Source organism: Bufo bufo, chromosome 1 (assembly GCF_905171765.1).
Source record: "Bufo bufo chromosome 1, aBufBuf1.1, whole genome shotgun sequence".
Classification (NCBI taxonomy): Eukaryota; Metazoa; Chordata; class Amphibia; order Anura; family Bufonidae; genus Bufo; species Bufo bufo.
In genome coordinates, this window is record NC_053389.1 from 53,651,873 (window position 1) to 53,675,976 (window position 24,104).

A 24,104-nucleotide genomic window follows, 5' to 3' on the forward strand; every position below is an offset into this window, starting at 1 on the left:
CTCCCGGATACGTTCTCCGGGGGTAGTGAGTATTTTGTGCGTTTTAGAGAGGCTTGCAAACTCCATTTTCGCCTTCTTCCCCATTCCTCTGGTGATGAAGAACGGAGGGTGGGGATCATTATATCGCTGCTCAGGGGTAACGCTCAATCCTGGGCCTTTTCGCTGCCGGAGGGGGCACGGCCCCTCCGTTCAGTGGATGAATTCTTTTTAGCCCTGGGTCAGATATATGATGATCCGGATCATATTGCTCTGGCTGAGTCTAGACTACGTCTGCTATGCCAGGGTAAACAATCCGCAGAGAGATACTGCTCAGAATTTCGGAGATGGGCAGCTGATACTGGTTGGAATGATGCTGCACTCCGAAGTCAATTTTGCCATGGTCTTTCAGAGAGATTGAAAGATGCATTTGCCTTTCATGAGAGACCTACCTCCTTGGATTCTGCTATGTCTCAGGCCGTTCGTATTGACAGGCGTCTTAGAGAGAGAGGAGAGATCTCTCCTTCCTGTCATACTCAGTCCCGGGACAGTGCAGCGGTCTCTTTCTGTGCGCAGGGGTCTCAGTCGCTGTCAGTCCCTTCTGAGCAGGAGCCCATGCAGCTGGGGTTGATTGCCTCTGACAATAGAAAATTCAGCCCGCATGGGAGGGTTTGTTTTTGTGGTGGAGGTATAAATCATTTGGCAAATGTTTGTCCCTCTAAGAGATTCAGGCAGTTTTCTGGGAGTAATAAAGAAACAAAAAGGAAAAAATCTTTTAAAAATGTTCCGTCTGTTACTATTGGCAGGGTTGAGGCGGAAATTGAAGGTTTTCCGTTTGCTTGTAGTTCCCGTTTTGTCCTGCCTGCTAGGGTGGCGCTAGAGAGCAAAAGCATTTTTTTGTGAGATTTTTGTGGATAGTGGAGCAGCTGTCAATCTCATTGATAATCAATTTGCAATAACTCATGGTTTCCAGGTATGCACTTTGGGAAAGGATATTCCTGTTTTTGCTATTGATTCCGCTCCACTTTCTCAGAAATCATTAAAGGGCATAGTTCACAATATCCGTTTAATTGTGAGTGATGCTCATGTTGAGGATGTGTCATGTTTCGTCCTTAGCGGTTTGCCTACTCCTCTAGTGTTGGGGCTACCCTGGCTCACTAAACATAACCCCACCATTGATTGGCAAGCGAGGCAAATAAATGGTTGGAGTGACTTTTGCAGAGAGAATTGCCTCATGACATCTGTTTCTGAGGTTTCTACTAAGACTGTACCACCTTTCCTCTCTGAATTTTCGGATGTCTTCTCTGAGAGTGGAGTTCAGGATTTGCCCCCGCACAGGGAGTACGATTGCCCTATTAATCTCATCCCAGGCGCCAAGCTGCCTAAATCTCGTTTATACAATCTTTCCCAACCTGAGAGGGTCGCTATGCGTGCTTATATCTCTGAGAGTCTGAGAAAAGGACACATACGACCCTCGAAGTCACCTGTTGCCGCTGGTTTTTTCTTTGTTAAGAAAAAAGATGGTTCTTTAAGACCTTGTCTGGATTTCAGGGAGCTGAACAGTATCACTATTCGTGACCCTTATCCGCTTCCTCTGATCCCGGACCTGTTTAACCAGGTTGTTGGGGCTAAAGTCTTTTCCAAATTAGACCTAAGAGGGGCATACAACCTGGTCAGGGTCAGAGAAGGAGACGAATGGAAGACGGCTTTCAATACCCCTGAGGGCCATTTTGAGAATTTGGTTATGCCTTTTGGTTTGATGAATGCCCCAGCCGTTTTTCAGCATTTCGTGAACAGCATTTTTTATCATTTAATGGGAAAATTTGTATTAGTGTATTTGGATGACATTTTGATTTTTTCTCCTGATTTCAAGACTCATAAGGAACATTTACGTCAGGTCTTGCTCATTCTGCGGGAGAATAAATTATACGCGAAACTGGAGAAATGTGTGTTTGCGGTTCCAGAAATTCAATTTCTGGGGTTTCTTCTCTCCGCTTCTGGTTTTCGCATGGACCCCGAGAAGGTCCGCGCTGTGCTTGAGTGGGAGCTTCCTGAGAATCAGAAGGCGCTGATGCGTTTTTTGGGCTTTGCCAATTATTACAGGAAATTTATTTTGAATTATTCCTCTGTTGTTAAACCACTCACTGATATGACCAGAAAGGGGGTAGATTTTTCTTCCTGGTCGGTAGAGGCGCGTAAGGCCTTTTCTAATATCAAGGAGAGTTTTGCTTCCGCTCCCATCCTGGTACAACCTGATATTTCGTTACCCTTCATAGTTGAGGTTGATGCTTCTGAGGTAGGGGTGGGTGCGGTCTTGTCTCAGGGTTCCTCTCCTGCCAAATGGCAACCGTGTGCCTTTTTCTCAAAGAAACTCTCCTCCGCAGAGAGAAATTATGATGTGGGAGATAGGGAATTGTTGGCCATCAAGTTGGCTTTTGAAGAATGGCGCCATTGGCTAGAGGGAGCCAGACACCCTATTACTGTGTTTACTGACCATAAAAATCTGGCCTACTTGGAGTTAGCCAAGCGTCTGAACCCGAGACAGGCCAGATGGTCTTTGTTCTTTTCAAGGTTTAATTTTGTTGTCACGTTCCGCCCTGGGGTTAAGAATGTGAAGGCAGATGCCCTGTCACGTTGTTTTCCGGGAGGTGGGAATTTTGAAGACCCGGGTCCCATTTTGGCTGAAGGTGTGGTGGTCTCTGCTCTTTTTCCTGAATTGGAGGCAGAGGTGCAGGCAGCCCAGTCAAAGGCTCCTGATCTTTGTCCTCCTGGGAGGTTGTTTGTGCCTCTCGCTTTGAGACACAAGATTTTTAAGGAACACCACGATACGGTCCTTGCTGGGCACCCGGGGTCAAGAGCCACACTGGATCTCATCGCTCGGAGATTCTGGTGGCCTGCGCTTCGTAAGTCGGTTGAGGGTTTTGTGGCAGCTTGCGAGACTTGCGCTCATGCCAAAGTCCTTCATTCACGGCCATCAGGTCCTCTCCTTCCCTTACCCATTCCTTCCCGTCCTTGGACACATCTGTCCATGGACTTCATAACGGACTTGCCTCGTTCCTCGGGGAAGACTGTGATTCTGGTGGTGGTGGACTGTTTTAGCAAATGGTGCATTTCATCCCTTTTCCTGGTTTGCCCAATGCTAAGACGCTGGCGCAGGCATTTATTGACCACATTGTCAAATTGCATGGTATTCCTTCAGACATAGTCTCTGATAGGGGCACGCAGTTTGTTTCCAGATTCTGGAAGGCTTTCTGTTCTCGCTTGGGGGTTCGGTTGTCATTCTCTTCTGCTTTCCACCCGCAGTCGAATGGCCAGACAGAGCGCGTCAATCAGAATCTGGAGACATATCTGCGCTGTTTTGTGGCGGAGAATCAGGAGGATTGGTGTTCTTTTTTGTCCCTTGCTGAGTTTGCTTTAAATAACCGTCGTCAGGAGTCCTCTGATAAGTCACCATTTTTTGGTGCATATGGGTTTCATCCGCAGTTTGGGACTTTCTCGGGAGAGGGGTCTTCTGGTTTACCTGATGAGGACAGATTCTCCTCGTCTTTGTCATCTATTTGGCAAAAGATTCAGGATAATCTAAAGAGCATGAGTGAGAGATATAAGCGTGTGGCAGATAAGAGACGTGTGCCTGGTCTGGACCTGAATGTTGGTGATCTGGTGTGGTTGTCAACCAAGAATATCAAATTGAAGGTTCCCTCCTGGAAGTTGGGTCCTAGGTTTATTGGGCCTTACAAGATCCTGTCTGTCATCAATCCCGTTGCCTACCGTCTTGATCTTCCTCAGACTTGGAAGATCCATAATGTTTTTCATAAGTCCTTATTGAAACCTTATGTTCAACCTATTGTACCCTTGCCTTTGCCTCCTCCTCCGACTATGGTTGATGGAAATCTTGAATTTCAGGTCTCTAGGATTGTGGATTCTCGTCTTGTCCGCGGTTCCCTCCAGTACCTCGTTCATTGGGAGGGTTATGGTCCTGAGGAGAGGATGTGGGTCCCAGTGACGGACATTAAGGCCACTCGTCTCATCAGGGCTTTCCATAGGTCCCATCCTGAGAAGGTGGGCCCTGAGTGTCCGGAGTCCACTCGTAGAGGGAGGGGTACTGTCACAACCAGACAGTTGAGAAGCTCTGACAGGAGCTTTCCAGATCCTCCTCCTTGAGTTTCTTTGTTTTGGTTAAGTTCCTCATCTCGTTAGTCTATCTCAGCTGTCATGCAGTTGGACTGATTGCTGCCCTTTAAATTCCTCCCCAGAATGCAGTAGTGTGCGGCTTATACAACTTCCTGGAGTGTGTGTGCATGCTGTTCCTAGTTCTCAGTCCACAGTCCCCAGTCGTCTGCAAGATAAGTTCTGTTTATGTATTTATGATTTTCTGGATCCAGGTGACCCTGACTCCCTCCGTGTCTGTGTAGGGAGCCGGTGGTCGTGTCCCCTCACTATTGTAGGGTCTTCAGGTATTAGATAGCCGAGGTACGTGGATATGCGCCCATCCACCTTTGGGGTGGTCGCATAGGCTGAGCAATAAGGGAGAGCGGCAGGTCTCTTGCAGGGGTCTCCCTTTTGTTCCTTAGTTGTGGATCCAGTGAGTCATTGTTCATATTGTATTGTCTTGTTTCCTGTACACCATCCGTGACAATATTACCCCTATCCATCACAACAACCGATGGAAACAACACATCAAAAGAGGTACACTCACAAACACAGAGACCCAATTTGGGAATACGAGGGAAAAATAAAAAAATACGAAGAGGAAGAGGGAAGAAGACATTACAAAAACTAAATGGAAATCTGTTAGTCAACGATGCTGTGGTTAATTTAAGTTTGGTCACTCTCACATTAGCACAAAATCAGTTATTAAATAAGGGACTCAAATTCGCGCCAACGAATATATTCAACAGATTTGATACCTTCATAGGTGTAGAAAAATTTAATAGGAGGTTATGCCTTAAAAAATATTATATAAAAAACCCAATTACCCGTGATTTTTTTAGATAATGACCAATATGTACATACGTCATTGAAAAAACCTCAAATAAATACCCTCGTCAGGAAATAGGCCAAAAATTAGCAGCTTTTAAACAAAACGTGGAGAGTGATTTAAGGAAATTGAATGAGAGACCAAGAATGAGGAATAACCTAACCAATAAAGAAATTAATGCGATTAGAGAATTACAGTCACAAAAGAACATTGTTATACACCCAGCAGATAAGGGCGGGGCAATTGTCATTCAAGATGCCTTAAAATACAATGAAGAATGTAATAGACAGCTATCTGATTTTAAGACTTACAAACAACTAGGTAGGGATCCAACGAAACAATTTTATCAAGAGCTAATCGCTTACTGTAATAAAGGCCTCAACGAGGTTTTCTGACTGAAAATGAATGGAATTTTATTTTAGATACTGAACGACTACCAGTACTATATTGTTTACCAAAAATATATTGTTTACCAAATACATAAGAGCAGAGATAACCCACCAGGCCGCCCGATTATATCGGGTATTATTGGGTCAATCACGTCCAATTTATTCAAATATTTGGATGGATTGTTACAACCTAAAGTTAAAGAAATAACATCTTACACCACCCAAATACAGATATTGGAAAATTTGAGATTTGAGTTACAGTGGATTAAGGGGACACTTGATGTCCAATCACTGTATACGAGTATTGAACATGACCACGGTATAGCAGCTGTAAAACAACAATGAATTCAAGTGAAGAGACTCCCTGTTGAACAAATTGATTACATAGTGGATGGTATTGATTTCATTTTAAAACACAACAATTTTTCATTTGATTCCAATTATTATCTCCAGATACAGGCACTGCCATGGGTACCAGGTTTGCCCCCAGTTACCCAAATCTGTTTATGGCACAGTGGGAGGACCAGACCATTGCACCCAGACTGGGGACGGAGCTGGTACTCTGTCAACGGTATATAGATGACGTGTTGTTTGTATGGAAAGGTGAAAAAGATCAATTGGAATTATTTCTGAGAGAAATTAATATTAATCCATATAATTTTCAATTTACATCTAACATCCATATTCGTTGGAATTTCTGGACCTTCAAATTACGACTATAGGAGATAGATTTGTGTGTAACACTTTTCAGAACTCTACAGCAAAGAATAGTTATATACTACACACAAGTTGCCATTTTCCGAAATGGCTCTCTAACATACCACAGGGACAATTTCGCAGAATTAAAAGAAACTGTACAGAGGATAGTCAATTTGAACAAGAAGCGATCCATATGAAGCAACAGTTTTTGAATAGAAAGTATCCTGAAACACTATTAAACACTGCGTTAAATAACGTGCTGGAAATGGAGAGAACATCCTTTTTTACAAAGAAAGGGAAAAGTCAAACCATACAAGAAGATGATCAAATACAAATTATTCTGCCATATAATGCAGAATACAGAAGAATTCAACATATAATTAATAGACATTGGCATCATGTTCAAAATGACAAGACAATAGGATCACTAATCCCCATAAAACCCAAGATAACATTTACCAAAGCTCCAAATTTAGGTCTAAAGATTGCACCAACCATCAAACAATCTAAGGCCAAAAATCTGACTATCCAAGAATGGGTGAATTTGGTAGGTTTCTTTAGATGCTAAAAATGTCAGAACTGTAGAACAACAGCATTCCAAAAGAAAACTTTGGAAATTATATTCGAAGAAAATTCCCATAAACATAAAATTAGGGAATTTTTAACTTGTAGTTCAACAGATATAATATATGTATTGGAATGCCCATGTAAAAAATTATATGTAGGCAGGACAAAGAGGACCCTGAAAAAACGTGTTTCGGAACATATAGCTAATATTAAAAAGGGATTCAACCATTCTCTCTCCAACCATTTTAAACTGGTCCACAACCAAGACCCAAGGGGGTGGAAATTTGCAGCAATAGAAAAAGTGAAAAAGAATTGGAGGGGCGGGAATTACATTTACATTAGCAAAGTGTCCCCTCGAGACGTATTTTTGAGTTTGATTCCATCATACCCAAAGGCCTTAATGCAGAATTTGAACTCTTTGGCTTTCTGTGATGTTTTTGGGTGGGTGCCACTCACCGACGGTTAACCCGGCTGTTATTATCACCAGGCGGGTTTTCCCTTGGTGGAGGGTTCCCACCCCACATTGACTTCTTGAAAAGGATCCATTAACCTAGAGTAAAAATGAAATAATGAACGATTTTTGTAGATCAAATCAAAATAAAATATATTTACCTCTTACATCTTCTGTATATGGAAGAATTTTTTTATGAAAAATATATTTTTATGGAAGAATTCCCTATAGGAGAGTTTCATCAATATTTTTGTGGTGAAGTTTTTTTATGAAAGAAGCTTTTTAAGGAAATAGCATTTTTTAAAACAAGTATAAAGAATAATAATGAACCCTTTATGAATTATTTATGAATGAATTATGAATTCCCATGAATGAATCACAGAAAGCCATATAGAGATGAAATATAAGAAGAAATTGCATGCAAATCGCATGATTACCGCATGAAAATTGACAACAAATGAAATGTTTGTTTTTCACTATCAGTACTATTGTATCCTATTTATATTTTATCGGTCTTTATTATTGTTATTATTTTTTTTTGATCAACTATTAACTATTGTATGTTGTCACTTCTAACTAAACTATACCCTATGCTCTCTATAATCTAAGTGAATCCAGATCCACAGTTTCAAAGAAGGCGAATTATATTTAGGTATTTGGAGTTGATACACGTACCCTATATAAACCAACATGGAGTATACAGCCCCCACTCACTGATGAAGAGACTACGGGTCCCGAAACGCGTTTGAGGAAGCTGGGGGCTCATCTTTTTGCTTGCAAGCTAGATAAAGAATCTTTGAACTTGATTCTCAACCCCATTAAATGCAAAGCGCATGGATGCACGAATGTGAATAGCCATACAGAGGCACTCCATTTAATTCAGCTCACCGCTCTTTGGTTGATGTCATCTTGATCACGTATGAGAGGGAATCCCAGTGAGGTCAGGACCACGCTGAAGTGCGCTCCATCAAACAGAGCCTACGGGCGCTACCCCACTCCACGTGGAACGCCGAAAAGCCTGCACAGAGATACATACAACAAACGGAACCTACGGGACTGCGGAGGGGGAAAGAAAACTTCTGGAGAGGTAAGCGCCGGGTAGATACCGAAGAACGTGCGGGACGCTGCGCTGAGGTACACCGGCTTGAAACCTATTTACCCCCGCTTGCAGTTCCTTCATTAACCATTTGTTGCTGAGGCTTTAATGTGTGGTGAATTGACTCTATATTTTACAAGCGCTGATACCGGTAGCCATTCTATTGGGTATTATCATCCAGACCATACTTCAACTGATTGCCCTGAACATGGATATATTTTTGATATTTTGTCATCAACTTTGTACTGATACAACTGTTCCAGGACATTGATTTAAACTAGAGCTCCATGTATCTTTTTTGAAACCGGAACACCTACTAACTTTGTTGCTGCTATAGAGACATTTACTACCTTGGTGTATATATGCTGCCAGCATTTATTCCTGCTCCTACACCCTGCTTATTCACAAGACATTTTTCTTGGCTTATATATGCTGCAAATTTTTCTGCACTTTTACCATATTTATTCTCTAGTGTAATTGTTCCTTGATTTTAGACATTAAATACGACTTCATGTGTAAGTGTGCCAGCTACCATTAGTTTATGGTAGGATTACAGGTTGGACTTGATGGGCCTGCGCCCGTTTTAAACTTATCAGCTATATTACTATGCTGCTCTTACCTTCTCTCAGCTAATTCCTGTCAGACCGACTTTCTGGAAACCTGACAAAAATGAAGGATTCCTTACTTAATGCCATATCTTGTAATAAAAAGAAGGCAGACAGAAAACACAGGTTTCTTCCTCACTTTTTCTTGGTGACAAAGTGTGGCTTTTTTTCTAAGCACATTCATCTTAACCACCTTTTATATACAGTATTTGCTTCTCAAGACATAATGTCTTAAAGCAGATAAATGATAACTCTCATATGTTACCAACTTTGGATTTTTATCTTCTTTGGGGACACTCAATTCCCTTTATGTCTCTCTCCTCTCTGCAACCTTTCCAGTAACTCTGTCTAGTCCTGATGGTGAATACAGAATCAATCAAATTCTGGATGTCAGGAAATTATATCATCGACTGGAAAAAACTTGGTTTGGAAGAGAGATCCCTGGAACCTTTAGAAAACAAAGAAAAGGTAATTGAGGGAAAGTACTGCCATGTTCCACCATGTCTTGCAGCCGGCCTCGGTCAATCAGGATGGACTATACATTCAGGGCTGTGATAGGACATCTTGCAGAGAGAGAGAAAAGGAATCTTATGTTTAAACGCAGAATGTAGATAGTTTAGGGTCAAGGAGAGTGTAGTGAGACAATCACGAGTTACCTCGATTTGATTACTTAACATAGGGAGAGCGATTTTAGCTAAGGACATGAGTCAGTGTAGTTTATCACTGTATAACTCAGTCAGGCTACCAGCCATTTTTAGTGAGTGCCATTTTTAGTGAGTGCAGCAGCAATATTTAAAGCTATACTACTCAATGTTTTTATTTACCTGTTCCCGACTGCGTTACAAATATATATACATAGTTGATCCGGCCTTTAAAGATGGCACCGCTCTCAAGTTTTAAACAGCAGGCACCTGAGGCTAATGTAAACGATCAACGATAACGCCGATTGCACACATTTAACCCCTCAGATGCCGTGGTCAAATATGACCAGCTCATCTGTGGCGATAAAAACCAGGAGCACACACTTCCAGCCATGCATCAGCTCCCCCTAGCAAGGATCAGGGGAGCCAGTGTGTGTGTGCGCCAGCCTCTGTACTCCTGAGTGACACGAGGCTGCCACATATTAGTTCCTATGGAGAACCTGCCTGTGGCAGAGCTCCATAGGAACAAAGTGTAATTCTCACAGACTCCAATAATAATGCATCGGAGTCTATGAGAGAAGCAATCTAATGATTGCTTGTAGAGTTGAGCGAACCCGAATTGTAAAGTTCGGGTTTGTACCGAACTTTAGGTTTTTCGGCACCAGGACCCGAACCCGAACATTTACGTAAAAGTTCGGGTTCGGTGTTCTGCGATTTCTATGGTGCTTTTTGAAAGGCTGCAAAGCAGCCAATCAACAAGCGTCATACTACTTGCCCCAAAAGGCCATCACAGCCATGCCTACTATTGGCATTGCTGTGATTGGCCAACTGCAGCATGGGACCCAGCCTCTTTTTTAAGCTGGAGTCACGTAGCGCCGCCCGTCATTCTGCCTGGATTAGTGTAGGGAGAGGCTGCAGCTGCTGTGAGGAAGACATCAGGGAGGAATCTTATGAAGAACTGCTTCTTTACTCAGCGATCTACAGCAAATGTGTTTTATGGGTGCAGTGCACAATTGTTTTTAGCCTGCCCTGAGCCAACTACTGCTGAAACCAAACTTTTTTCCTTCAGTTAGTCAATACATAATCGGCAGCCATTTTATGCAACGATAGTGCACCAGCACACAAATACTCCTTTGAGACACTGGGGTTAAAAAAAACAACTCTGTTTCATATAGTGCACATCTAGGATTATCGCTGCATAAGTAACTGTTCAATTTAGGCCAGAAATACGGCTTTCACAAACACAGAAATATCGTGGCAATTCTATGGGAGCTGCTCAACCCCTAACACTGTAGCGTGTTTTTCATTGGGGGAGCAGCCCCACCGCATGTGGACCGCAGCAAACGACTATCCCCAGCAAAAAATGCATACAATGGAGGATGTCGGCGCGGTCCGCATGCACCACAAAGGCATCCTACACAAACCGGAGCATTGTGCGGATGAAAATATAATCATATAAATCACAGAAAAAATGCACCAAACGGATATGCCACTGACTATACTGGCTAGTCATAAATGCAGATATTAAAAGCTGAGACTTTTGCCAATATATTCCTGTCAGGAAAATATCGGAGCCCATCATGCACCACGTCACGGTCACTCAGCATGGCAAGGGGTCCTACCACTACGCTAACTATGGTGTGAACAAGGTCTGAAGGTGATGTAATCCAGCTCACAGCCAGGCTTCCACACAACCGCCTAGCAGGACAACTAGTGCAATGTGAACAAAGCCAGACTGTAAGCCACACCCATATCAGACCATGTGATGGAGGCTACCAGGTGCAAAAGAGTGTTTGAATGCCAGGTAAAGGCACATACACTACTTATGAAACAAGACACAAACACAGAAATACACAATGCTCCGTTTTGTGTAGGATGCCTTTGTGGTGCATGTGGACCGCGCCGACATCCTCCACCGTATGCATTTTTTGCTGGGGATGGTCGTGCGGTCCACATGCGGTGGGGCTTCTCCCCCAATGAGAAACACGCTACAGTGTTAGGGGTTGAGCAGCTCCCCCAGAATTGCCACTATATTTCTGTGTTTGTGTCTTGTTTCATATGTAGTGTATGTGCCTTTACCTGGCATTTAAACACTCTTTTGCACCTGGTAACCTCCATCACATGGTCTGATATGGGAGTGGCTTACAGTCTTGCTTTATTCACATTGCACTAGCTGTCCTGCTAGGCGGTTGTGTGTAAGCCTGGCTGTGAGATGGATTACATCACCTTCAGACTGTGTTCACACCATAGTTAGCGTAGTGGTAGGACCCCTTGCCATGCTGAGTGACCGTGACGTGGTGCATGATGGGCTCCGATATTTTCCTGACAGGAATATATTGGCAAAAGTCTCAGCTTTTAATATCTGCATTTATGACTAGCCAGTATAGTCAGTGGCATATCCGTTTGGTGCATTTTTTCTGTGATTTATATGATTATATTCTCATCGGCACAATGCTTCGGTTTGTGTAGGATGCCTTTGTGGTGCATGTGGACCGCGCCGGCATCCTCCATTGTACGCATTTTTTTGCTGGGGATAGTCGTTTGCTGCGGTCCACATGCGGTGGGACTGCTCCCCCAATGAAAAACACGCTACAGTGTTTGGGGTTTGAGCAGTTCCCCCATATTTGCCACGATATTTCTGTGATTTTGGGATGTGGGAATCCCAACAGCTCATGGAATTTACACTACCTTGCAGGCCAGGGCTGTCCAGGTCGGAGGTCAGGAAGTTAAAGCCGTGAAGCGCTGCTGACCTTGCCGGGCCCTCTCTCTCACACACAGTGCTCTGCTGCTGTAGCGATACTAGGCAGGGGAAACAGCAGAGGAAAGCACACAAAAGGATTTGGTGGGTGGCTGCAGGGCCAAGGAGGAAGGGAGATGTACTTCGATTGTAAAGGAGGTGGGGCCAATCAGCTTGCCCGTGCCCCTCAAACTCCCGGGCCCCATAGCAACTGCGTGGTCTGCCGCGATGGGCGGTACACCAGTGACCGTATGTGGTATTATTGTAATTGTACTGACCCATAGAATGAACGTAATGGGCCAGTTTTACCCCATAGGAAAACAAAAGACTGTTGCGGAATTATTATTTTTTTTTTTTCATAATACCACCCAATTTTCCTGCTTCCCAATACATTGTATGCAACCATAAATGGTGCCATTAGAAAGTACAAGCCCTCATACAGCTGTGAATGTGAATAGAAAAATAAAAAAAGTTATGGCTTTGGGAGTAAAAAAGAAAAGTGAAAAAATGGAAAGTCGTCCAGTCAGTAAGGGGTTAATCTGTATCACCCCAATCTACATTACATGACATAATTCATAATTATAAACACAAATAATTTTCAATATGTACCAGGCAGTTGCTGCGTAACCACTGTGTCAACCTGCCGATTTGACTTTGGGCTAAACCTAAGGGATTTTGCCTGGCAGTCTCCTGGTAGTCACGCTTTAACCCCTATAAAGGGATATGTACTTCACTGCAGGGGGAGCCACCAAGCCGCTATTTCCTGGAGTAGTCCCAGTGTGGTTGAAAGCTGACCCACAAAGGTCCAAGACACCAGTACAAAGCACTGAAGGATCAGGCAAGGCTCATAGTCAGTAACAGGCTGAGGTCCAGGCAGGCAGAGTTCATGCGAATCCAAATACCAGTACAAAGGTCTGGGAAGGCAGCACAGGGTCAGTACGGTGATCAGATACAGGTTGTGTCAGGTGGTAGAGGGTCAGAATCTGGTAATCAGGCAGAAGTCGATACATAGGCAGACAATCAGATTATAGAACCTTTACAGGATCTAGCAAGCTAGTAAACATATTGCTCAGGCAGAAAGTGAGACAAACAGCACAGTATATATTAATATAACAGAGCTGATTAATACATTCGAAGTAGCTGCACACAGAACCAAAGAAGGGTTAACCCTTGCAATACTGCAGAATGAGGTGAGTCCAATGTCTCCAACAGACACACAGGACACAGACACCCGGTCCCACTACTGATAAACACAGGGTGAATGGAGCAGTGCTGTGCCTACATGAAGAAGTGTCAAAGTTGCCATGTATTGTCTACAGTATGTACAATTGTCCATTAAAAAATATATTGCTAAGTTTCTTAAAAAAAACTATAGTTGATCACAGACTAGTGTACCCCACTTATTGGTCTGTGTCACAGTTGCCATTTATTGGTGGAGAATATAGAGTATAGAAAAGCAAACCTGTTGCTACTCTCCAAGAAGGGATCATTTTAGACTTTAACTATTATTATTATTTTTTTAAATGTGTATTTTCTCTTAATTAAGAAAATACTTTCATGGAAGCTTTTGCAGTGAGCCTCTAAGGAGCTGTAGCAGAGGATGGGAGTGGCATTGGCCCTGATGAGATGTGATCCCTCAGGCAGTCGTACCAGTTCTGGGTTTCGGTGCAGTGAATATGGTGATATGAAGGAATTAGGCAGACGTAGAAGAACAAAAGTTTTTCTTTACTGAATGCAAGGAATGAGTTACAGTACATCCAGTACATCCAGCTCTCGTCTGTACAAGGTGCAATGTCTCTATCCCTCGATGAGGTATGGTGACAGGCAAGATGGAAGACAATGGCCCTCTAGAGTAGTCCTTCTCTGTCTCCTGATTAGCCTTCACTAAGCTGGCACTTGTAACTATCGGTGTCCACTTGTGTGATGCAGGCTTTTAAGTGTGCCTGTGCTGAACTGTGGCGATGGGTGTCTTAACCTGTTATTCACTCACCTGCAACAGAGTCTGTATAGCTGTAGTGCTGATCACTCTGCTGACTTTAAATGCTGTATCTTGCATATCTTCTGGTGTCCTGGGATCCTACAGTCTCCCTGGAGTAGTGGTCCACACAGATGAGCTGATTCTTAGTCCTGAAGGTCCTTGGAGCAGGAGCAGATGGATATGCTCCCTCAATCCGGGCTTGACAAGCTAACTCTGGAACTCTCTAGAACTCCCTCTCCTGGCAGGAAAAAGGACCAACCTACGACCACCAAGAGGAGAGGAATAGAATGATAAGTTTGATTCCTAATGCCAATCATACCTTATTATTCTTGATGCATATGGCAGGTACATAACACATAATATGACATTAGTACAAAATATAACTAACAATTGTGGACTATTTCACTATACCTGTTAGCAGAGCACTGTGAGTACAGCACCTGGAGATTCACAACTGAATACTACTGAAGTTCTAGAAAAGGTTTGCAAGAAGTAGCAAAGAGATTGTGGCTGCAGGTGGCTGTCGTTATTGTTTAGCAGAAGGCTGAGAAATGTGCTTCTGATTATTCTTTGGTCAGGATGTCATAAGAATTGCAGAAAAGACTCTGCAACGTGCAGCCCCCGAGGGCCCTATAATGCCTCAGGTTTTGTGGAATGCTGAGTGGTGTGGTGCAGCCCTTTCTAGTCTGTATGTGTCACGGTGCTCCTACCTGGGTACAGCGGGACCCCAGGCTTAGGCTCCGGAGCAAATGAAGGGTAATAGTTAAGTTAGGGGATGAAGAATAACTTTGGTAAACTTTAACAGCAGCTTTACTTGGATAACCTTGATTCCAGACAATATTCAGGCTTTTTTTACATTCAGGCTTTCTCTTGTTTCTAGCATGCTTTGGCATAAACTGGCAGGCAAACTTGGTAACCCTGCTTCCTCTCTTTCTCTGCTGGGCTAACAGGCTTGCTTAATAACTCTGCTTTCTTTCTCTCTGCTGTGCTAAACTCTGCTTGGGTTTTGGTTGGTTCTGGTGTCCTTGGATTGGGGTGCCTTGGGCTGTTATCCCCCTCCTGACACTCAGTAAAGTAAATTAGCATGGAGTCCGGGGGCTCTACAAGCTACTTCCTTTTTGTGGCTCCTGCTCCAGCCAAAGAACAATTTCCTCTAGCTGTTATATCTTCTGGCAACCGAAGAACACTTTTCTCTGGTTGCTATATCTTTCAGGTCTTCTCAGCTCCAATATGTCTAAACTGGAACAAACTAGAACTGCCACCCCTCCCTTTTGTTAAGAAGCAGGACTGCTCCACTTCTGCCCAAAGGGGGGAGAATGGAATGGTAAGTTCCATTGTGTCTAAGGATAGTTCTGCCACATACGCTGCCACCTGCTGGTCAACCAGGCTTAGTACATGAACAAAACAGTTTCCTAACAGTGGTAAGAATGCACAATGTTAAGGACCTGGAAATAAATACAAAGATGATACTCATGTTAACTAGGGAGGAGCGAATCGACTTCGGATGAAACAAACGTTCGTTCCAATACTGTACGGAGCAGGAGCTCCGTACAGTATTTAATGTATTAGCTCCGATAAGCCAAAGTTATTGCTTTGCGAAGTTTCGCGAGACTTCAGGTAATAACTTCAAAAATTAATTTGTACTGTGAAAAATCCATTACCCGAACTTGGGTTCAGTTCCAAGTGAAGCAATACCTTCGGCTTATCGGAGCCAATAGATTCTAATACTGTACGGAGCTCCTGCTCCATACAGTATTGGAACAAAGTTTTATGCGAATCAACTTCGGATGTTTCATCTGAAGTCGATTCGCTCATCCCTAATATTAACTATTAGAGACAGCAGCGGAGTACAGAAATGGTAATACCAATCCGGAGTATTACAACTTTTTCACTGCGTACTACTCGTATTTCTAATAGGGGACATGCACCTGTAGTGACTGTATCAGATGATAAAATGTGGTCCATGAAATGGCTTCTAATAAAAATGACACACAGTATGTATTTGACGCACATGTGAAAACTGATGAGTGATGCATACAGAGCAAAGTCTGTTCACATGAATAGAAAATGTGACCTGGATGTTAATGAAACAGCAACTGGGGCAGAAGATGTGACTGAAAAAGTGTCTGAGTGCTCAAGGGTGTCCCTAGAGGCCGTGGCTGGTAACAGCGGTAATGCATTGTCCCAGTAAAATGTAGGGCCTGGGATGCAAACGCTGTAGCTAATGATAAACTTGTGAATAATATTGCAATGCCAGTTTTCTGTAAAATTAATGTGGTTGAGCTTGCAGTATGTAATCTGCTGCTATGTGTGAGGTGAGTGTTGCGTAAACTATAAGCCTGTGAACGTGCTGATGGATTGAACTGCGCGGCACATAGGAGAGACACAGGATGCAATGGGTGGGGTGGTGGCGATGAAGGTTGTTGTAGTCTTCCTCAGGCAGAGCATACAGTGAGTGGAGTGGAGCAACCCTCCTTCCCCTCAGGGCACACCCTGGATTTGGAGGCTCTTGTCTGGTGCTGGCTGGGGTGCCCTTGGTGTTAGATGAGAAGTGGGGTACAAGTTGCCTGCATTGGATATGCAAACAAATGACCAGGCTGACATGGTTAAAGCAAAATATAGTCTCTCTTTTACTGAGTGGATAATGGGTGGCACAGTACAAATGTGGGTAATAGTCATAGTTCTCAGATATATCACAAGGTAGACTATTTTTAAAGGCTGTATATAGGGAGTGGAAATGGTAAAAGTCCTTTTCCAAGTCTCTCTCTAGCTCGACAATGCTATCTTCCCAATTGGCCAAAGCGGTGCAATTTCTCATAATATTTCTCTGTGCTCTCTCCATCTCAGTAGTGTGGTAGGACGCCAGAAGCAAATACTTCAATCCATATCCAGTGGAGTCAATAGCCCTAATTGAGGGATTCCTTTCACTGACATTCTTATCCATGCACTGTTAGTTTTTTATTGGTCCTCAACCTTCTGTAAAAAGTCTGTTCTATCCCTTAGATCTTGGCTCTTAGCATAGTTGCTTTTATGGCAGCTTTACACTCACGGGGAGGGTGTTTTCCTGGAGAAGACTTATTTCTCCTGGTTTAGCATTAGTTTGGCTAGCTTACACACCAGCAGCTATCACACACACATGGCCACTCTCTTGGCTAAGTTACCAAGAACTCTCCAGCCAGGTGATGTGGGAATAGCTCACCACCTGGCAACTATCACTAAGGACTGCCAGTTAACTTATTCCTACCCATATACAGCCTTTTGAAATACAGAGTGCATAGTAAAGTCACGTTAACTATTGTTATTAACAGATGTGCATATGCAGTGCACATCAACCCTTGTAGCAGTGAACATAGCACATTATAGAATTAACCCTTTAGCAGTTTTAGCAGTGTACCATAGTACACTAAAGCATTAACCCTTTAGCAGTGAAACACCGGGTCACTGCAGGATGACCCCAGAGAAATACCAGACTTTAGAGTTGAGAATAGGGCTGCAACGAGTTATTGATTAAATCGAGTAATTCGACACAAAAAAATCCTTGATGCAAATTTTTTGCATCGAGGATTCGTTTGTGTCAAGTGACCACGGACCACGCTTGCTATTACTCCCGCTCGGAATACTCACCTTTCCAGCAGGGGCCTCCGGACACTCCACAGCACGTCCATGGTCCCGCGCTGCACTGACCCCCTGACGTAAGTATGCTGTGACCTGACGCGCTGTATGACGTCAGGCCCAGAGCAGCGTAGAACAATGGAGTGTCGTGGCACCCCTGCTGTAGATGTAAGTTGGTGACACTGAGGGGGTGGGGGCGCGACTAAGGCCGGGCACCCGAAGTGCACTGCGTCATAGGAACCAATGACGCTGTGCACTCCAGGTGTCAGGAGGAGGGCAGGCTGGGCTTTCACGGACCGTGCATCCATGGTTTAACTGAAGTGTGGCCCGGCCTTAGGGGAGAGATGGCACAAGGGGAGCAGAGACTATGACACAAGGGGAAGAGAGATGATGGCACAAGGGTGGAGAGATGATGCCACAAGGGGGAGTGGAGCAGATGGCACTGGGTGGGGAGAGCTGAAGGCACCGGGTGGGGGAGAGCTGAAGGCACTGGGGTGGGGGAGAGCTGATGGCACTGGGGTGGGGGAGAACTGATGGCACTGAGTGGGGAGAGCTGTAGGCACTGGGGGAGTGGAGCTTATGGTACTTGTTGGGGAGAGCTGAAGGCACTGGAGTTGGGGGAGAGCTGATGGCACTGGGGTGGGGGAGAACTGATGGCACTGAGTGGGGAGAGCTGTAGGCACTGGGGGAGTGGAGCTTATGGTACTTGTTGGGGAGAGCTGAAGGCACTGGAGTTGGGGGAGAGCTGATGGCACTGGGTGGGGAGAGATGAAGGCACTAGGGGAGTGGAACTGATGGCACTGCGTGGGGGAGAGCTGATAGTACTGGGGGAGTGGAGCTGATGGCACTGGGGTGGGGGAGAGCTGATGGCACTGGGGTGGGAGAGAGCTGATGGCACTGGGGGAGTGGAGCTGAAGGCAGTGGGGGAGCGCTGCAGGCACTGGGGGAACGGAGCTGATAGCACGGAGGGGGGAGCTGATGGCACTGGGGGGAATGAAGCTGATGGGACTGGGGGGAATGAAGGGTGTTGGAGGCTGATGGCAGGGGGTCTGATGAGTTTGTATAAAGGAAAACAGTCTATTAATTATTTTTTTCTTATTAAAGTACTCAATTAATCATAAAAATAATCGGTAGAATACTCGATTGCTAAAATATTAGTTAGCTGCAGCCCTAGTTGAGAATTGTTTAACAAATGTAAACATGTCAGTTGTTGACCCTGTCCTACTGCATAAATTTGACAATATCTAATCTGTAGGGCTACCCCAAGAACCGGAGAAAACATTTTTATGTTACAGAAATAGCTAGCTCTGATGCAAATGTTCCCTAACCACCGCCTTTGCAAGGGCACTATGGCCAGGAGATACCCTACTGGAGGAGTCTATGCTGTACGACTGTGTTGCTAGGCAGGGGCTTAGCTAAAGGTTCATGGGCCCTGGTGCAAGAGTTCAGCTTGTGCCCCCTTACATCAGTGCTTTGTGGATAGGGGCAGGGGAGGCAAATATTGAAACTGCACCCCCATGCCAAATTCTTGACCTAACCCCTTCCCTCCAGCCAGAAGTGTAACTTGACCAGCATGCACTTTCTATAATACCGACACAAGGGTCTTTGGGACCCCTCAGGGTCCTAGGCCCTGTAGCGACTGCTACCTCTGCACCCTCTATAGCTACACCGCTATTATTCGCTTTAGGGAGCACAGGTCTTTTTTTTTTTAACAGTATTGCGTGGAAACTCTGGTATTACCGTAATGGATGGCACTGAGACTTACAGAATAACAATAATTTTTACAAAGATAGGTGCCCTCTGCGGTCTTACTAAACCCTCATACTGATGTTAAATTGTTTGGTATTAAAAAGCAGGAAGTGCCCCCCCCCCCCCGGTATAGATGCGCCACTGCATATGGGGTTGAGCACTTCCTGCTTTTCATTACCACGCCAATTTGTCGTTTATATATATATATAATTGTTTGGAGGTGTAAAAACTCCTAGTCTGAATGTGCCTTTATTTCCATCTACAGACAGCATTCTGGTGCACATGTGAGGCCCGGGCTATATCAGCCAGTCTTGGGTGGGGCTCAGAGCTCTCTCCCTCCTCCCAGTGTAAGCATGGCTGCATGCTGGAAGTAACTGGGAGTTTGCTGTGAGTCAGACCTTGCGCTCCTATAATTTGCCCACTGGCTCCTGGTATTGCCCATACGGCACAGGTAGGTTTAGCGTTAGGTCCCGAGCTACTTGAGAAACCTTGGCGTGGTGCTCGGGCTCAGACATTTCCTCCACAGTAGGATATGTTGGCTAATCTCTCAATTTTACATCAGTACGAGGGTTTAGTAAGACCGCAGAGTGCACCTGTCTTTGTAAAAGTTATTGTTATTTTGTTTGTTTATCACATCCACACATTTGCTATCCTGTGTAGGATGTCTATTGTGGTACTTGTGGTCTCCTGCGGGCATCCTCCATTGTATGCATTTTTGCTGGGGATTGCTATTAGCAGCGGACCACAAGTGCAGGATCTGCCCCCCCCCCCCTTATAGATGCGCCACTGCATATGGGGTTGAGAACTTCCTGCTTTTTAATACCATGCCAATTTGTAGTTTATACACTGAGACTTACAGCACTCCATTTTATTTCCCCACCATCTATGAGAAGTATAATCAGCAGTGTTGAGCGCGAATATTCGAATCGCAAACTTTAATAGCGAATATCGCCACTTCGAGAATTCGCGAATATTTAGAATATAGTGCTATATATTCGTATTCACGAATATTCTAATTGCAAATTTATTGTGAATTTATTGCGAATATCGGCACTTAGCAACATCCCTAGCAACCAATAGGAAAGTTGCCTATAGAAGTAGTGTTGATCGCAAATTTTCGTATCGCAAATTTTCGTATCGCAAATTTTCCGATTGCCGATTTTTGCAATCAAGAAAATAATGACTGGCGATCACGAATTCTCGAATATATGACAAATATTCGTCCAAATATTCGCGAAATATCACGAATTTGAATATTGCCCCTGCCGCTCATCACTGATAATCAGCTGTATACATAGCATCCTCCAATACAGCCATGTAAATATTTGCATATTATACATGGGTCCAACATTTAAACCTATTGCAATCCTTGTTACTTGAAGGGCTAACCAATTGTGAAATAATTGTAGCGTTATACTGCATTGTCCCCACTGCAAGTGTTAATGTGATTGTATATTATGCACTATATATCTCATAGACTGTATATGGAGAGAGCAGTACATCTGTAGCTACTGTTGTTAGGCAGGGCTAGCACCACCACTGAGCTGTGGATATGTGAACAGCTAAGGAGCAGAGCTATGCAAAGTGACAGCATATGTGCCACCCCCCCAGGGAAAGAGTTAGTGGATTCTGCAGAGAGTGCAACAGTTCTACAAGTGAAAGTGCAAAGCAATCTGTCAGAGATGGTAAATGGCTGCACTTTGGCTACAGACTTCCATGTATGTGGTGGGATCTAATAAGCTTCAAGTTCCCCTTCATACTAAAAGAACAGCCTGATCACCTGTTTCAAGACTGTTCTATATTGAGGAGATACCAATATAGTGAGAGTGAGAGGAACACGTTTCACCCTTTGGGGTGTGATGTCACACGAAAGGTTTCCAGGACGACGAGTAAACATCGCTTCCCTGTGCGCGCGCGAGCTACCGACGGGGCTACGTGCGTACTACGAGGTGAGCAGAAGACAGGATCGGATGAAACACTAACAGGAGAATCGCAGCCAGTAATACGCGAATCCATCTGCAGCATCAAGTGTGCCTGGCAGTGCACATACCAGTAAGTGTTCAGCACTTATTCTTATGCACACATTGTATTTGAATTACTGGACTTTCATCTGCCATAGACTATTGATACATAGATTCTGCTGTATTCGGAGCTAGCGAATATATAGGTAGTAGATACTGTGTATTGGAATAATTTCTATTCATTGCGGCAATATCCAAATCTACACAGCTACTTAATAAGTCAGCGCGGGTTCTATTTTTCTTCTTTTTACTAGGTTTTTTCCCTATTTATTTGGGTGTTTTGGGCAATTAACCCCATGTTGGAACCCTGCAGCGACGCAGTCCGCACATAGTATCATATTGTGTGAGCTTATTTCCCCCATTTAGACGGCAGCGCGAGTATCTCTCTTTCTTATTTACGTTTCACCCTTTATTCAAGCTGGAACGGCTGAGCAGACTATATGGAAATTTAACCCACTGCCTAATATATATATGTATTCTTGGGAAACTGCACATGGTGACTGTAAAGACTGTGCTTGATATATGCAGTACCTGAGTGGAGTATCTAAAGTACAGCGAACGTGTTGCACCAAAATCCTGCCTCTTTATTGTACCATATAGCTGCCTGCAATCCCAACGCACTGTATTATCAGCCCATCTTCAGGACCCCTTCTTTGTGCCCACAATACCACTTACACCAAGGGAATCTCCACTACCATCAAGCAGAGTGTGCCAAAGTCCAAGTGTGCCCGGAGGGAAGAAAGATTGTGCCCTCCTATCACTGCACAGGGAGTACTGATGTGAAAGCTGCCACTGTGAGTACAACTACTCCCATGCTCTCCACTTCCCCTGTGGCTTGCTGCAGTACGATTTCCAATAGAAGCATGAAAAGCTTTTTACAGGCAGGTGGATACTTTATTGGTTCAAGACCTATACTTCCCCTGTGGCTTGCTGCAGTACGATTTCCAATAGAAGCATGAAAAGCTTTTTACAGGCAGGTGGATACTTTATTGGTTCAAGACCTATCTGCAGTGGCCAGCCGGCGTGCGGAGCGGGGCCTCCTTGGGCCTAGCAGAGGTGTCGGGTACCACCGGGCGCAGTGCAGGAGGAGCTATGGGTTGGGCCGGGCCTCAGGGAGCGGGTCGGCTACAACCTGTTGCTGCGGCTGGGTGGTCGGTTCCGGTGCCTCCTGCAGGTGCGCAGGGACCTCTGCAATGGGTGACATGATCGCGGTGGTCTCTGAAGCTGCAGTCGACTGTGCGGGGGTCGTGGCTTTCTTCTGGGCCGAGACGTCCGTCGCGGGGATTGATGAGACCATCGGTGATATTGGCGCCTCTGGGACCAGGACAGCTGTGCTGGTGGCAGCATCCGCGGGAGTGGGCTTGAGTGCGGTGGCCATCTTGGTCTCAGGAGTGGCGGCTGTCTCACTGTCCGAGGAGGAATCAACAGCCTCCGGAATCCTGGTTCCTTCTCACCAGTTGGGAGACCCGGACCTCCGGTGGGTAATTTTCATACACCGGTTCGCCGGCAATAGTCATTTGGTCCCACTTTGGCTTGGGGAGCGCCATCTTCCTTTGCTCCTTGGTCATGCTGGATGCAGGAAGTGAAGGTGGAGCCTGTGGGGAGGAGTATTCACTCCCTTGGCTCACATTGCAAAGTTCTTGGTGGGCAGGATTTAGGTTTCCCGCTTCTAGAGGGGCGTAGTCAGCATTTTTGCGTTCCTGAGAGGGCGTTCCTGTGTTTTCCCAATTCTGAGGGTCATGAGGAAGCTGCGCCATTACAGAAATATGGCGAATTAACCCTTGGCTTGATGGCACACACTGTTTAGCATTTTCTTGCACCGCAATAAAAGCAATAAAGTAACTTTTCAGGGTCTTGACACAGTTCTTAGGCCTTGTAGAAGTGTTAGACACACAATTCGATCCTGTTCGTGCAGTGGCCAGGTACGGGTGAATAATATTCTGTATTTGTTCGTGACGCCAATTGCAGCGTGCAAAGGGTACTATTCCAGGGCCCTTCCAAGGTGTTATAACGCATGTCCCAGATTAGGAATGCCAGAGTGTTGTAATGGCCTATAATGTCTCTATAGTTTTGTGGTAGTTGTGTCACGTGTCTCCTACCTGGGTATGGCCGGACTCCTGGCTCCTGGCTCACTTGCAATAAATTTGAGTGTAGTGATAATAGGAGTAATAGAGGAACTTTGCAGAATAAATGATGCTCAGACCTTTAGATGAAGTTCAAATGTTGCTTTACTTGAAATAACTTGCATCCAAACAGTATACAGCTTTGGTCTCTTGGTCCCAGCAGGTTTTGGCAATTATTGGCAGGACTGAGTACTTCTGCTTTCTATGTGGAACTTGCAGGATAAACGCCTGCTTGGTAGCTCTGTAATTATGGCAGGATTGGCTTCTGCACTTATCTGGTACCTTCTGCTGTGTGGGGACAGACTAGCTGAGGAGGAATAAGCTTCTCTTAGGACTCTGGACTTATTTCACAGATGGATACTCAGGGGATGCTTTCTTCCTGGAACTCTGGAGTTTGTCTGTATTTTCTGCTTTCTTCATCCAGCAGAGCTGAAGGTGCTCTAGCTGGGTATATGACCAAGTCTCATCTGAGACTAGGTCAT